This window comes from Mustela lutreola, chromosome 5 (genome assembly GCF_030435805.1).
Source record: "Mustela lutreola isolate mMusLut2 chromosome 5, mMusLut2.pri, whole genome shotgun sequence".
Lineage (NCBI taxonomy): Eukaryota > Metazoa > Chordata > Mammalia > Carnivora > Mustelidae > Mustela > Mustela lutreola.
This window is the reverse complement of record NC_081294.1, coordinates 7,438,497-7,450,398: the sequence shown is the minus strand read 5'-3', so window position 1 is coordinate 7,450,398 and position 11,902 is coordinate 7,438,497.

The following is an 11,902-nucleotide window of genomic DNA, read 5'->3' as shown; positions in this document are numbered from 1 at the left end:
GCGGGAGGCAGGGGACGGGCTTGTCGGCAGGGATGGCCAATTCCATCATTATCTTGGAGTCAATCGCGGGTGGCATCTTGCTGGCTCTGGGCAGTCCCTGTTGCTTGAGGGATAGTCTCCTTGCCAATCAGGGATGCTGTGCCCTCGGGGTCTTCTACCTGAGCTGAGGCACCAGCTGGAAAGCAGAGCCCAACTAGGAAGTCCAAGGTCAAAATGGAGGGAGCCGAAATCCTTTTGCCTTAGCTCCTCCATTCTGGTCCCACGCATTTTCCTCCTAATGCTAGTCTTCTTTCCACCACCACCCACCCTACAGCACTGTGGTCCCTCCAGACGGTCCATGAATCTCAGGGTCCTGGAGCAGACCCTCTTAGAGATAATCGCTCTCCAATAATCAGAATAAGATCTACCTGACTTAAGAGTTCAGTCGGTGGGGTCTGATGGCTTCTTTTGTGAAGTCAGCTTTCAAACTTGCCTATTATTCGGCTGTCACCCTCTAACATCAGCTGTTTTCAGTTTTCTACTTTCAAGGCGATATTTTCACCATTGCTCGCTTCGTGGGTCTTTCCACCATCTCGGGCCCAAAGCAGGAAAATGCTGATGTAACTTTAGTGTTAAATAATGTTCAGCGCTTGCAATATTTGCATTTTAAAGGGAACTCGGAGAGAGGAAGGAGCCACATTCCTCTGGTGGAATTGAAGGCTCACACTCAAGAAGAGATGAGCTATTTTGCCATTGGGGACTTTTTCCAGGAGACTTCATATCAAAGTAGATTCATGAGGTCCTACTTTATCTGTCCCCAAAACCAAATATTACTGAGCACTAAATATGGACTAGGCACTGTTTTCAGGACCAAACAGGAAAAAACAAACAAACAAATAAACAACTCCTGTCCTTATGGGAGCTTACTTTCTAGTGAAAGTATTATTTACTAATAAAAGTAAATATATAGTTTGTTATATGGAGATAGGTGCCTCGGGGCTGAAGGGGATCCGATAGAGCACAGGAAGGGGAACTAGACGTATGGGGAGAGACTGTGAAATTTACATAGACCCATCAGGCTTGAAGGAGGTGAGAACGTGGAATAAAGATTCTGGGTCCATTTTTCATGTTTACTGACAGCTTCCCAGCCCACCACCTCAGATCCCCCCATTCTGCCTCACACGTGGGTGGGATCGTGGGGCCAGGAGGAGGTATAGTGAGACTGGACCCCTGCTCAAATGGGCTGGGTAACCTCCATTCACAGGGGCCACCCTCAGACTGTCTCACGCTTGAGTTAATGCTCTGCTGTCAACATCTTGAAATTCTTAATTGTTTTGGAACACGGGGCCCCATATTTTCAATTGCCATGGGTCGCCATGGCAAAAGTATATAGTTCGCCCTTTCTCCCGGATCAGTAGGGGTTGGAGGAGTTCTAATATCAAATTCAAACCTGGGATGTTAACAAATGTATTGCCTTTTTACTTTGGAGATAATTGTAATGATAACTTCTGAGATACATTCTGAGAAAATTGCTGGTTCACATGCCTGTAGGAAAATCTTCAGAGAGACTCCCTGATACGCTTTACTTTGTTTTTTCTGACGGTAACATCTTGCATCAAAAATATGTGTTGTTTTTTTTTTCCAAGATAGGAGAATGGAACATCTTTTCCTTAACAGCTAGTTAGTTGCATTTATATTTTAAATATTTAGGCAAGTAGGCCTGTTTGTACTGTTCATTTCTTCTGCAAACGTTAGGATTCCAGCCATGATCATGACCTTTTGCTGGAAAACTCCAAAAAATATTCAACACTCCTCCACTTCTCTTGCCTCCTCTCAGACTCTTGCCCCTCCCCTCCCAACAGCCGCTCCCAGCTACACACAAGGTCAGACCCAGCGGGCGACTCGCATTTAGCTACCTTCTTGGTAGCGTCGGTGGAGTTGATTTCTGTCCCTTCCTGAACCTGCTTCCTTCTCCAGGCTTCCAGAGCGCTAAGCGATCTCAGTGGTCCTTCCTCCTGTCTGACTGGACACCCCAAACAGTCCCCCCACCTGTCACCCTCCACTCCTCTCCTCGCCCCCTCCTCCCCAGAATTCTGAGCTCCAGGGCTCACTCTGCCCTCTGCTCTTCCCCAACCCTGTTCTCATCCTGTCCCCAGTCATCTTTGAACTGAAGACTCCCAACTCCCCTTGTGAATTTCAGGCTTGCTTATCCCAGCTGCCAGCAAGAGGAATCCTTCGCATCATCACTTTGTGCCAGCAGGATCTCGTGTCTTAACCAAGATTAAAGGCAGTAGGACATGATAAAAAGGATGGAGATTATATTGGGTAGTTCTTTCTTGACCCATTTGCTAATCATTGCCCAGGAACTGCTAACATGTTTTTGCTTTTGTTTCTAAACCACATTTTCCTTTTTTTTTTTTTTCCACTTTGCAAACTCCAGGAATGATTTGAGATGTGTATTTCTTCTACGCCAACATGAAATATGTATTGTAAAATTGGATTTTCTGTTTTTATGTTATTGCCAGTCATCGGCAGCTTTTAACATTTGAATTAAAATTTGTTTCAAAATACCTTGCAAATCCGGGGTGCCTGGGTGGCTCAGTGGTTTAAAGCCTGTGCCTTAGGCTCAGATCATGATCCTGGGGTCCTGGGTTCGAGCCCCGAGTTGGGCTCTCTGCTCAGCAGGGAGCCTGCTTCCTCCTCTCTCTCTGCCTGCCTCTCTGCCTAATTGTGATCTCTATCTGTCAAATAAATAAATAAAATCTTTAAAAAACAAACAACAACCACAACAACAAAAATAAAATACCTTGCAAATCTAATCAATGTATAAAATATTGTGAAAGTTTTCTTTCTTTTCCTTTTTAGGTTTATTGTTCTAAATGAAAGACCAGAGGAAACTGTTTCTTTTTATGTATATGAAGCCTATTTCAATGTTAATTTCAACTCCAACAGGACCTTCTAAATTGATGGTCTAGTTAGTGGGAAAGTATTATTCTAAAACATGTAAGCGGTGGCCTGCCTGGCTGATTCAGTAGGTTAAGCTTCTGACTCTTGATTTCAGCTCAGGTCATGATCTTAGGGTTGTGAGATCAGCCCCGCCTCCGGCTCCCTGCTGGGCATAGAGTCTGCTTCAGATTCTTGCTCTCTCCCTGCCCTCCTTCTACTCCCTCTCTAAAAAAAAAAAAAAGAAAGAAAGAAAGAAAGAGAGAGAGAGAGAGACAAAAACCAAAAAACATTTACGGGGTGCCTGGCTGGCTCAGTCAAAAGAGCATGCACCTCTTGATCTCAAGGTCATGCGTTTGAGTCCCATGTTGGGTGTGGAGATTACTAAAAAATAAATAAATAAACTTAAAAAAATTAAATAAAGTTCAACCAATCTGTGCTCATGTGAAAGCATTCCTCGGAGCCTGTGTAGCTCTGCCCAGCACCATTGCCCTCATGGGGCAGCCAGTTAACTAGAATTTCTAATCAATCCAGAAAAAGATTTTTTCCACTAAATGAGGAAGAGATGAAACTGAGGTGGGTGAGACCAGTTGAAATCACTTTCTGTGGATGTGAAAAACCTACACATTGGCACTTTCATCTGGTTTCACCTGGAATCTACAGGAAACTCAGCATAAGGAGGGATAGAATTGCTAACTAGCACAACGACTCTGAGAGACTCTTCTGAGCAAAGGAAAAGAAAAGCAAAACCAACAACACAAGAATGAGAAGGACTTGGGGGACTCCCCAAGCAGGAGTGGGGCTCCTCCTCCAAACCCAGAGCCAGCAGGGTCTCCAAGGACCCTCTTGGGTGAAGGCCGCCCTCCCCTGGACCGACTCTCCAGATGTGCGCATCACAAAATGGGGGTAAAACTCTGGAGCCGCAGACACCCAGATGATTGAGACCATATAATCGAAACGACTGCTTTCATTGTCCTGTACAATGAACATACAGATAACCTACGTGACCGTGGCAAATTTAAAACATAGAGAAATTCACCTTGGAGAAAGTGACAATCACTCACCTGTGAACATATTTCCAGTCGTTTTCATGCAGATTGGTTTAAGTATACACAATTCGGACTGTGCTACTTTATATACTGTCTTCCGCAATCTGTTTTTCACCTGCACCATAATTGTGTCATAAACAGTTTTTGCAAGAATGTTATAAACAGTTTTCTAGGCCTTGAAAGAGGCTTTGAGAAGAAAGTGAGATCCAGGCGACTCCATCCTACCCTTGTAACGGATGGAATAAAAATCATTTGATTATTCTTCTATCGTGAAATATTCCTGTTTTTCAGATTTCTTTACTGTGTCGAAGAGTGCCGCAGTGGCACTCTCTGTCCCCAAATTTTATAAGTCTCTCTTATTATTTCTTTAAGTTAATTTAGAATGAAACGGTATATCCACTTTAAAAGCTCTTTTCTAAGTATTTGCCTTCATAAAATTTACACAAATGTGCCTTCCCATCAGTCAGACAAATAAAAGGGCAAACTCTACATTTGATAGTCTTTGTTAATTTGGTAAGATGAAAACAACATCTCGTGTTACTTTATTTTTTAATTTTGTAGCAAAATTAATTTTATGATTGATAACTGTTTTATTGTTCCTCTTATGAATTATTATTTATTCATCTGTTATTTGGGATTTTCTTTTTCTTAAGTACTCTGTATCTTTAGCATCCCCCAGATCACCCATGGCTTGAAAGTATAAAGCTGCCTTAGCTCTCGGTACCCCACCCATCAATGATGGGAACTCAGTCATCCCTAGCCTGATTGCCAGGAATCAGCTCACTACAAAGAATCTGGTCCCGGTTGCTCTGGGAGACCTACAAACCCTCCTAATCAGTGAGCTGCCATCACTGCTCTCTGACTTCCTCTGTTCATCTTGCTCTGGCTCCCACTTGTCCATGTGTACCATCATCAGGAGATCATACTGGAAAGTCTACCATCTTTGGGATGTCATATCGGAAAGTCACAGTCCCACCGCCAGTAATCAGGTATGAATACTCTTGGGAGGTAACAGAGAAACTGTCTTCTCGAGGGTAGGAAAACAGTAGTGCTGATCCCGTAAACTCTGTGGATGACCATCCTTAGGGTGCAAGAATTGGCTAGGCTTCAGAGATGGGTGGTTAACCAGGGATGTGGGTGCGCACGAAGCCACTGTCTTTACCTAGGGACCTGAGAGCCAGCTAAAATAAGCAAATGTCCCTGGATGTACAAACATACTAAGTCTTTGTCCGTGACAAATGTTGCAAGTATTTTCTTTTTAGTCTGTTCCTTCCATTACAACTAATTAGGTTAGAGTATGTAGCTTAGTTTGCTTCTACATGAATGAAATAAGGACTTGACTTCTCTTTATGTAGACTAGTATGTAGTGTACAGCTCGTTCCACTACAGAATGCCTGAAAAGGCTGGATAAAAATAAGGCTCACTCATATGTAGAATATAGGAAACAGCACAGAAGTCATATGGGAAGGGAGGGAAAACTGAATGGGAAGAAATCAGAAAGGGAGGAAAAAAACATGAGAGACTCTTAACTCTAGGAAACAAGCGGAGGTTTGCTGGAGGGATGGTGGTAGGGGGTGAGGGGGTTTGGGTAACTAGGTGACGGGCATTAAGCGGGGCACGTGTTGGGGTGAGCACCTGGTGTTATACGCAACTGATGAATTCCGGAACTCTACCTCTAAAACTAATGATGTACTGTACGTTGGCTGGTTGAATTTAAATAAAATAAAATAAGATAAAATAAAATACACAGCTGAGCTCTCAAGAAAGTGTGAAGACTCCCAAGCACTAAAAGTAAAGAGAATAGACTCTCACTTGGTTGCATTGTATGAACTGGGGGGCATGCTTATCTTGGTCACCACTGATCAAGGGGCTCAGATTTTAATGGTCGCAGAAAATAAGATGTTGGGTCAATGTAAGATGATGAGACAAAATTGGCCCTCCACCCAATCCTGAGAGCCAGCCCTATTGACTGGCCACATCCTCAGTGACAGGATACATGAACATCCACTGACCAGAGAAGAGATAAGAAAGTTGTCTCCTCCTGGGTTCATGGTGGGAGAAACTCTTCTCCTCCTTAACCATTCTGACCATGAGATTTCTTTCATGAAGATTCTTCTTTTTTTTTTTTTTTTAAGATTTTATTTATTCATTTGACAGATAGAGATCACAAGTAGGCAGAAAGGCAGGTGGAGAGAGAAGAGGGGGAAGCAGGCTCCCTGCTGAGCAAAGAGCCCGATGTTGGGTTCGATCCCAGGACCCTGGGATCATGACCTGAGCCGAAGGCAGAGGCTTTAACCCACTGAGTCACCCAGGCCCCCATGAAGATTCTTCTTGAGGTCACTCTATTTGGGATCCCAAAGGAAGAACTTGACAACAAAGGAGTCCCAGTCTGGTATCAATCTGAGGATTCCCATTGCCCTCTCCAAGGGACATAGTTTAATCCAGGACACTCAGGATTTTCACTGATAAAGCCCCACTGAGCACAAACTCACAATCTAAATATAAGAATCATAAGAAGAATCTGCCATGTGCCTGAGCCAGCAAAACACACAAACGGTAGACTTAGACCCTGGAATAATAGGGCACTGATAATAAAATTAACATAGTCCAGGGACTGAAGCCACGGAAGAAAACAGAAAACAAGCTCGATATTTTGATAAAAAGACCATGTGGATTCTAACAATGAGAACCACGTTCACTAACAACAAAAATAAGGAGGTCAACCAGATGTATCCAGAAGATGAACTTTGAACACTTACCTCAAGATTTCATCACTCGGTCTCCTTTCAGGCATACAAAGAGTAGATGCCCCTTGTTTGGGAGTGAAAGGAAACTCAAATGATACTAAAGGATTTAGGTCGCCCTGAAGTTTTGGATAAGGAATTTCTCATAATCTCCTTCTTGGCAATACCAGGAATGCTTTAGAGAGGGGAGATTTAGAGGAAGACAGTAGAATCACCCTGCAATTATATCTATGAACTAATTATAGGTTATTTTCTAGATGTTTATGCTTCACCTTAAACAGATTCCACGGTGTGTGGCAAAGGCTGCTTGTTTTCCACAATATTGACTTCTCCTCCTTCCATAGCAATAAAAACCCAGAATTCTGTCTGGGCACCAAGCCATACTAAAGAGTAAATTTATTCTCAAGATTAAATTCTGAATAATGGGATTGAGTGAAATCTCCCAGTTATGCTTAACAAGCAAGGATGTGTCGTTCCCTCCTTCTGCCACCTTACTGGTGGAGATGACTGGTGGATATGGTCTTGCCTTGGGCCACGAAGACAAGACAATCACCAGGTCATGGCAGAGCAAGGAGAAGAAGGAGCTTGAGTGGCTGGTGACCTCAGTGGAGCAGAGATCACAGTTCAGAGATCTTGTCAGAAAGAACGAAACTTCTATGCTTACACCAACACCACTCGGGTTGCTCTCTCTCACACCAAAATTCGTAGAGCAGAATTCAATACCTGGAGGTACAACATTGCCTTGGTTAGAGCCTAAAATGGATGTCCTTGGCTTAGAGGAAACATTTTGATGGTGGGTGGCCAAGACTCAGATCTTGGCTGCTGGGAAGCTGGCGGTCCTTGCTTCACGCCCACAAAGCATTCAGGGACATGATCACCTAGAATATGTTGGGAGGCAGAACACTGACCTATCACCAACGTTCAAGGAAAGGGTCAGAGAATTCAGAATATTGGTGCATCCTGGCTGCTCCTTGACACACAAGAGGTGAGTTAAAACCGACGCCAGCCGGACGTTGAGCGAAAATGGAAGGAACACAGCTCCACCAAGAGACATGCTTTCTTGAGGAACAGACTCACTTCCAGCGAGCTGACTGAGTTGAATAAGTGTTCTCTTGCGACTTTGTAAGACCGATAAAGCCAGACTGGACCCCAAACTGAAATGGTGACAGGAGGCAGCAGAGTGAGACTGCAGGGGGAAGGACCAAAGAATCAGGAATTGTTCTCACGTTCCTCTGAGGAGAATTCTCTTGTCAGACAATGGGACATCAGAAGAAGGAAATTTCCTTCCCATCAAGACTATTGTTCCGGGCACGCTCAAGAGAGTCCCTATTAACTTGAAAAGAATTTTGGCCGAGCCCGGAGGTAAAGACATAAAAATGCTGAGTTTTAAGGCTTTAATGGCAGTCACTGCTAAGTTTCTGAGAAGCTGTGTTGCCAAAGAAGCCACGGGCAAGCCTGCAGAAGGGTGTGATTGGTGAACCACGGCCACCTGCTGAAAGCTGTGCATCCCTCAGCCTTCGGGTCCAGCTTGGGACCCAGCAAGACGCTCTCAGCAGACGAACCAGGGGGCCGTGGAAGACACTGGACGAGGATGTCCTTCCGGGGAGGTCTACCGGGCCTGCCGGATAGAGCGACCAAGGAACGCACTCCGCCCCTGGGCAGAGGCTCTTCTGAAGGATTTATAAGCCAGTTAAGAACTGGTGTCTGGGCTAGTTTACAGCGAGTCGGAGGGCATCGAGCCTGTGGAGAACAGAGCCGTGTGGAACTCGTGGGGAACTGAGCTCACGATGTGAGGCTTCGGGATTGCCGGCCTCGGGTACCAGTGGATGGACATGTTCTTTACATCCGAAGATGGCCCGTGGGGCCAACGAAGACGTCTGACCACGGGACCCAGATCTGACGTGGACCATGGGATCCACGGATCTGACCCTCCGACCAAGGAAACCTGTGTGCCAGGTCCAAGGCACGGCCACGTGGGGATGGCCACGTGCACTCCCCTCCTCCTCTCTCCCCTCCCTTCCCTCCTGGCTAGAATTCTGGGGGTGATCATCAACCATGCTGGGCCGTGAAGACGCGGGAAGCCCTCCTAGAATGGCAGAGCCACGGCGAGAAGGAACCGGGCCCCCAGGTGAGGCGCGTGTGGGGTGTTGTGTTGGCTTTCCCTGTCACCTGGAAGCCTCCATCTTTTCAGCTCCCGTGGTTCCGGGTGTTTGTCATACTCAGCCCAGTCTTCATTCCCACTCCACGTGGTGAGGCGGAGGGATTCTTGACTTAATGCTGTTTGGGATTTTGTTTGATGCTTTGTTCCCAGATCGAAGGAAATTATGAGATATCTCAAAATGGTGGACTAAATGCAAACGATAGCCAGGCAGCATCGCAGATGTGTGCACGCTCTCCCTCCGCCTTCTCCTCCCTAAATGTGCACACTGGAAGGTGCAGCAGCGAAGGACAAGTTAAAGCCCCTTCCCCTGCCTTTTTTTTTTTTTTCTTTATTTGACGAGAGAGAGAGAGAGAGAGAGAGAGAGACAGCGAGAGAAGGAACACAGCAGGGGGAGTGGCAGAGGGAGAAGCGGACTCCCCACTGAGCGGGGAGCCCGACGAAGGGCTCGATCCCAGGACCCCAGGATCATGACCCGAGCGGGAGGCAGACCCTTCACTGACAGAGCCACCCAGGTCCCCCTAGAGCCCCTTCTTGTAAAGGAATTAACGGGGAGCATGGAGCCCAGGAGCAGGAGGCCTGCTTACCGCCAGGAGAGGGCATCACTGCAGCTCCGCCCCCCGCGGGCTTTGCACGTCGGGAAGGACAATCATCACTCCAGCCTCCCTGTCTTCATCTGTGTGATGAGGTTTAAGATCAATGATCTTGAAAATCCTTCCTGGCTCTCAAATCTTATCTTGACATTAACAAAGTAATATTAATTTTGCAGTTTCATAATCTGCAATTATACATTCTCATCTTCAACTCCATCTGCTTGCCGACCTCGGGAGTGTGAGCCATTAAATTTAGAATAAAAATGCTTAGAAGTTCAGTTTGCCTTTTCGTTATGAAATAAAATTAAAGTGCCGAGAGTGTTTTGTCAGTTCGAATGAACGTTTGGACGCAGGATAGCCCTGATGCCTGTGTAGCACATACAACAAGCAGTCTTTTCACATTGTGGCTTGTGGGGGGGGCAGTGCACGGTGGGGGAAGGAAAGTCATGCTTTGAAACTAAATGGGGTTCTCTTTTTTCGCAATCAAATAGTTTGGAGGACATTTTAATTTCCCACCCATTTTTCTAAAAAAGGGGACTACGGGGCTCTGATCCCTTTGTGGTTCAGCCAGAGCCCTGAGATTCCTAAGTCACTCGGCCCTTGTCTGACACCCCAAGGGGGAAATCAATCTGGGCAGGCATCCTTTGCTCAAGTTATTTCTGGACATGTCCAGTCAGCCTGATCCCAATCTTTTAAGGTCCCTTATTGCCTACGTCGGCACAGCCTTTTGTGAGACCTAGAGCCTGTGTCCCTTGGTCCCCAAAGGACCCCAAGGTCCTCTTGGTCTAAGGAACACCATCTCGTCACACAGGGACTTCTTCTTATGGAGAATTGTAACTCAGGGCCGGGTACATCTAACGTGACTTGGAGAAAACTCAGGACTGTCTTCAAAATGTAGATTTTCCCTAAATGTGTGAACTGGAAAACATGAGCTGCTTGTTCAATACAAATGATTTTCCCACCCTAGGAAATGTCATTCTCTGAGTCAGAGCCATTTACCCAAATCCTTAGTATCACATTTTAAAATTGTTGGAAATTGTCTAACGCAGAAGTACAGTCATTCGTTTTATTTTCATTCTGCAAGCAAACATTCTGAGCCCCTGGGAACATAAGCCACTTTGCCAGGCACTGCGAATACCAAGAGAAAAACCCAGTCCCAGTCTGGGGAGCGAACTTTCCAGAAAACCACATTCCTGAATAAAGTCTGCAAGGAGAAGAAAATGACAGCAACGGAGTTGTAGCAACGACAGGACTGTGTATTAATTCTGATCTGTTTTCAGAAGGTAATGGTTGGGCTGTGTGTGTTAACACTCCTCTGGGTAGCGGTTCCAGAGCGTGGTCCCCCAGCCGGCGGCATCAGTGTCACCTGGAGGCAGTCTGAAGCTGTCAAGTCTTGGGCCTCACCCAAGACCTACTGAATCCAAAACTCGGGAGGTTCTTGAGCCCCAGCTTGATTTGAACAAGGCCTCCCGATGATTTAGAGGCATGCTCAAATTCAAGTGACCGCTGGATTGCGGCAGATCCCAGTCACCGCCCCCCGGGAGGTAGGGGGCAATGTTCCTCCACTCCTGCTTTTGTAACACGATGTTATTGAAACACCATTACCTTATGAATCTGAATTACAACAGAGACTGTATATTTACACAGAGCCTAAATATTTACTACCAGACCTCAACAAGCAGAGTTCTCGGTTCCTGGTCTGGAAGTAGAGGTGGGGGGGATCTGGCCTCTGATGCCCCCAGCGGTGCCCCCTGCGTCCCATCTATGCCTCTGCCATGACATGAATGGAAGGTTGCAAGACACTTCACTGAGGTGGCCTGAGCCGCTGAGGTTTGTGACTTCACTGATGCAGTTCCCACATTTGCATGAATCATGGGCCATGTGCGGCACAAGGCTCTAGGGAGTAAAGCAGAGGCCAGCCCAGCCCGCTCAGTGTACCATTACTTCACTTGGTGAAAGTTGGAAGGCGTGGCACCATTTTTTAGGAACAAGGTATCTACATACCATTTCCTTACTTGCCCAAGAGCCCGACATGTTTTCCTGGGGTGAGTGGGCATGACATCATCTCCTGGGGGTAGGGAAAGGTGAAACAAATATTGTAGCTCTCATAGTGGTGTAATTAAATAATCGTGTCTGTGCTGGTTGAGCTGGGGAGTTAGGGTAGAACGGAAGTAAACAGCGGTCAGAATGGTTTTGGTGCTGTGCAGTGGGAAAGATCTTTTCTTAGTTTCTTTCTCTTCCATTTATGCACAAAGCTGGGAAATCTAATCTTTGCAGAAGAGAAAAGTTGTGTGTGTGTGTGTGTATGAAAGAGAGACAGACAGACAGACAGAAGAGAGATCCCAGAAGACGAGCAGTCTCTAAAGTAACAAACTTGACAACATTGTACAGAAGATATTACAGATCAGCAAAACATTTTTTAGAAATCCATTGACG